Below are 5,651 nucleotides of genomic sequence, written 5' to 3'. Positions count from 1 at the left end.
ACGTTTGGGGATTCCCCAAGGGCCACTTCAGAGCTCAAGCAACCTACTTCCACTGCAGTTTCAGTACTCACTAGTGTCATCTTTTCAACCTTTTTAAAAATAAAATAAATTTCCAAAGGAAACATTCTAAATGAATAGTTGAAATGTTTCTGTCTGAAATGGTAGAAAGAAATGTTTTTTTTTAAAGAAAATACCATTTTTTTCAAACAAAACTACTAAATGAATTCAATCTGAATTTATTAATACTTTCTGTGTTCCAAAAATGCATTTTTGAACAAAAATCCTATGTTGTAAAGAAATCACCCAGCTCTAGCCATGAGTTCTAGACTCCTACGGATCTTTGCAAAATCACGCACACACACACACACACACACACACACACACACACACACACACACACACACACACACATATTCACGAGGACCATCATGATGTTCCCAGATACAAAGGGTGTGCAGGATCTAGAAATTCAGAACATCAAGAAAAGCCAGAGTATATTAAGGAGCTGAACCCATCCACAAGAATTCTAGGGCAGTGCCTTGTAAAATTTGAAGAGTCAGAACACAGAAACAGAGGAAACACGTTGCTGTTAGTATTATCCCCACATTACTCACGGATCATATGATTAACATGATCTAGGGGAAACCTCGATGCTACCTCACTTGCTGGCTAAACCACACAGGTTGTTTCCCGTGTCAGTCAATCCACTTGAATTTTTGTGAGTGCCGCATAGTTTGGATGACTTTCCTTGTGGCTTCCTTGACCTCTCTGTTTCTTAGGCTGTAGAAGAGGGGGTTGGCCAGGGGAGTCAGGACAGTGTAGAAGACAGAGAGGCATTTGTTCAGATCTCTCAGAGCAGCAACATCTGGGAGCATATAGACAATGATCAGGGTCCCATAGAAAATTGTCACCACCATGAGGTGAGAGGAGCAGGTGGAAAATGCTTTTTTCCTCTTGGTGGTGGACGGGATTCTCAGGATGGTGGTGATGATTGAAATATAGGATGTTACTGTTAATAGAAATGGGTAAAGCACAACTGTGGAGCAGAGAATGAAACTCACCAGTATGACCAGGCTGGTATCATTACAAGAAAGCTTAATCATTGGGGTGAAGTCACAAAAGAAATGGTCAATTTCATTGGGGCCACAGAATATTAATTGTGAAACCAAACATACAAGTAGGGTACTAATCATAAATGCCAATAGCCATGACCAGGCTGATAACTGGAGACAGAAGCTGCCTTTCATAATGGTTGAATAATGCAGGGGGTTACATATGGCTAAATACCGGTCGTAAGACATCACTGCTAGAAGACAACATTCTGCACCTACTAGAGAACCAAATAAATATAATTGCACAATACAGCCCTCAACAGAAATGGTTCTGTTCCCAGTCGGGAGACTGGCCAGCATCCTAGGCAGGATGGTGGAGGTGTAGCAGGTCTCCAGGCAGGACAAGTTCCCCAGGAAGAAGTACATGGGGGTGTAGGTGCTGATCAGCCACAACTAGCACAATGATGAGGATATTCCCAGCCACAGTCACAATGTAGATCACTAGAAACACAAAGAAGATAAGAGCCTGCAGTTCTGGGACATTCCCAAATCCTAGGAGGATGAACTCATGATGGAGGTTCGATTTTCCCCAGCTCCTTTCCCCATGAGACGTATCTAGTAGGGGAAGAAAACAAGAAACAGTGGAGTTTTTTTCTTTCTCTCCTGTTAAACTCGATAAAGCAGTATCCATATAATAATAATTGGAGATACATCAATCTCCTAGAACTGAAAGGGACCTTGAAAGGTCATCGAGTCCAGCCCCCTGCCTTCACTAGCAGGACCAAGTACTGATTTTTGCCCTAGATCCCTAAGTGGCCCCCTCAAGGACTGAACTCACAACCCTGGGTTTAGCTAGCCAATGCACAAAACACTGAGCTATCTCTCCCCTCTAAGTTTGCATTTCTTGTATGATTATAGAAAAGTACCAATAGGACTCTGAGAAAGTCATTTACTGTCTTCTAAGGCTGAAACCCTTGAGACTCAATAAGGGACATAGAATCATAGGCATAGGTATTACCACTCCTGAACAGTCCATCTAATCTGGTTTCTTTAATAGTGTGCCTTTAATAGTGGGCACTCTCAGATTCTACAGAGGAGCTATAAGCTCCTATAACAAATACTGATGCAACAGCATCTACATGGAAAATTGTTTGGCCAGGCAATTAATTGTTGGCTTTCTGTCCAGTTCAATGAAAGCTTGTATCTCTTGTACATTTTTAACTCAGCTAGTGCAACTATGTGTATGCATTTATTCTTAGGTCCTCATCTGGACCCCATAATCAAAGTATCTGAGCACCTCATGTTCTATAATATACTGACCCTCACAGCACCTCCTGGGAAGCAGGAAAATGACATTGTGCCTTTTTTACGCAGAGGGTCAGATGTTTAAATGCATGTAGGCACTAAAGACGCAGGTAATTGCTTACTGGATTTTCAAAAGACTCCGAGCAGACTAGGTACCAGAGTTGCATTGAAGTCAATGGGACTCAGGTGCTTAAACAACTTAGATTATTTTTAACATCCCATTAGCTGCGTATATGCTGCTTTAGGAGGTTAAACATCTTTGAAACTGTGGCCATAAGTGAGTTGCTAAGGTCACACAGGCATTTGTAATGGAGCAGGGAAATGATCCCCGGTCCCCCAAAGTCAGACAGGAATTACTTTGGGGGAGTTCTATGGCCTAGAGCAGTGGATTTTATTTGTGAACCTCTAAACTTTTTGAATGGAGGTGCCGACCCCTGTGGAAATGTTAGACATAGTCTGTGGACCTCCCAGGGATCTGCAGAACGCAGGTTAAAAATCAATTTCTGTGGTAACAATAACCTTTCATAGATCCCTTAGACGTAGTCGGCTGACCCCCTGAGGTCAATGAACCGCAGATTGAGAACCATTGGCCTAGATGTTCAGCGTAACTGATCACAATGATCCCTTCTGGCCTTGGCATCTATGAATCGATGAAGTTCTAAATTAGTTCCCTGAGCAAATCTATCTATCTATCTATCTATCTATCTATCTATCTATCTATCTATCTATCTATCTATCTATTCCCATCCACCCGCTCTATCTATCTATCTATCTATCTATCTATCTATCTATCTATCCCCATCCACCCCCTATCATCTATCTATCTATCTATCTATCTATCTATCTATCTATCTATCTATCTATCTATCTATCTATCTATCCCTTACACACCGTGCCTCATGCACAAAAGACACCCCAAAGAGACACGCGCACAGATCCCTCACACTCTTATGAACCCCATGAGTCATCTAGAAACCCTCATACACATTCTGTCCCCAGTTGCACCTTGCAGCCCAGCTACCATGCACATGCCTGTTGGCGTGGAATTACAGCCGAATTCTGGGCAGCAATAGAGCAGATGTAACTCAGTCCTCCCAGCCACTGTCTCAGCTCAGCCATGTTAGGAACCATGAGGAAGCATATCTAGGTAGAATGAGAAATAGGACAGGGCAAAGAAGACCCATAGTGTGTGTTGACATCGAGGGGGAGCTGCTCTGTTCCCTGATCTGAAAAGCTTTCCACTTATTATCACCCCAGTGCTCCGCTCCTGTGTAGGGTGGGAAGAGCCCTGAACTCTCCCAGTGCTTGGCATAGAAGGCCATCTAGACCTTAAGGTACAGGGGGGACCGAAGCGGACGTTGGTGCTGTGTCCCTGCTGTACAGCATTCGTGATGCCATGCCCCAGAGTCGTGCTATGTGGGGTCTCAGCTCAGCAGCATTAGGAGCTGTGATGAGACATGTTGAGGAGGGAACAGGCAGTGCCACAGAGTTCTAAGCGCACGGTTACAGAGAGGGCCTGAGTGACTGCTCTGGCCACTCTCCTTCCCAACATGCTGACTTTTCCTTCTTTACTGAACTCCCCAGCACTTGTTCCAGGAATCATAGAATTGTAGAAGATTAAGGTTAGAGGAGAATGATCCAATTTACCTTTAATCCTCAGCATCCAGTGGTGACCTCTCCCTCAAGGGCACCTGCTGTCCTCACTGTCTCACACACACTCCTTTGCTTAGCAAAGACACCCCATTTTTGCTACTGGCCTTGGCCGCTCTTGCTTGATGCTCTTGCTTCTGCGGCTTACACAGAACCTCAGCACTTCCTGGGGTGGATTCTTATATGATTTATAGGGGAGCGCAGCTTCACACAGTCTCCTGCTGCTAGACTTGTCTCCTCCCAGATTGTTGATTGTGAACATTTTTAAATTGACCTCCTGGGGAATTAACCCCATGTCACTTGTTAAAACAGTGTGAATGTGGAGGCCAGTGCAACCCCATGGGAAACCTGCCTCTGTGTCATGTCCTGTGTGTGTGAGGAGCCCAGATGACTGAAAAATACACTTCCATCACTTTACTAGTTGTACTTAAACAGTGTACAATAATGTTATTCCATACATTTTCAATATACTGATTATATGTCCATGAATGGTAATTTCACAGATGGGGAAACTGAGGCCTGGGAAGGGGAAGTGACTTTCCCAAGGTCAGCCATCAGAACAGTGGCAGAGAAGTCATGTCTCCTTGAATCAAGGCATGTGGCAGATCCACTGGTCAATGCAGCAAGTTAACTTTTCTCATTAGCTGAAACACGACACAAACTGATAGGCATTTCAGATACGAAATACACTAAACATCAAGATGAGAGGTGAAGTCAGTGCATAAGGGCTCTGATTCTTCTTTACACAAAGACTTCTTTATGCCATAAATAGGATTTGCTGCCACTTTACTGTCCCTTGACACTCCCTGAGTCGTTGCCTTGTCAACACGGCCCAGATGTGGAGCTGGGTGGAAAAAAATTGTTGAGACAGTTTTCCATCCAAAAATGCCATTTTGTTTAAACCAGTTTTTAAAAAGTCAAATCAATTTCATGGAGGGAGGGGAGGAAATGGAAAAAAAAAGTTTGAGAATGTCAAAACTGGGTGGTTTGACATTTCAGAACAAGTATCAGTTGTTCATTTTAAAGTTTCCTTTTTTTATTTATAATTGTTATTAATTTTTCCCAATGTAAGAAATATTCCAAATCCTCAGACTCCTCATAACACACAATGTAAATGAAGAGGGTTAGGATAAAAGGAGAGGAAGCAGCTTATCTATCTTCAGGGTCTATGTTAAACATAGACCTTTAAGAAGTCAGTGCAAATTGCTTTGATTTTTCTGGCCATTGCCTAGTGTGGAATACAAGTCATTCGCCAGCTGTGAGAGCAGCCATTTCACCGAGCCAGGCATCAGTACTTGGTGGGGAGAATATTTTTCATTTTTGCTGGATTAATTTTTTAGCTACCAAAGCTGCCTTGTTACCAGGTAATCTCCATGTATCGGGAACATGTCCAAACATGGAATTTTGCGGGAAGGGCTTCAGCTTTGCATGCAGTATAAAATTGGTCCTTTCACCCACCTCAGACGAGAAATTCTTAAAACATATGAGCTCATGGAACACCAAGCGAGTTTACATTTCCAAGAGCGATCTGCATTTATGAGGCCTTCAATGAAGGCTTTAACAACTCTCCAAAGTGAGACACTGATGAACTGGGGGAGAGGGGGCATTTGTTTTTTTTTTTGAAGTTTCAACTCCCACTTGATA

This window comes from Gopherus evgoodei, chromosome 21 (assembly GCF_007399415.2).
Source record: "Gopherus evgoodei ecotype Sinaloan lineage chromosome 21, rGopEvg1_v1.p, whole genome shotgun sequence".
Classification (NCBI taxonomy): Eukaryota; Metazoa; Chordata; order Testudines; family Testudinidae; genus Gopherus; species Gopherus evgoodei.
Note: the sequence above shows the minus strand (reverse complement) of the source record.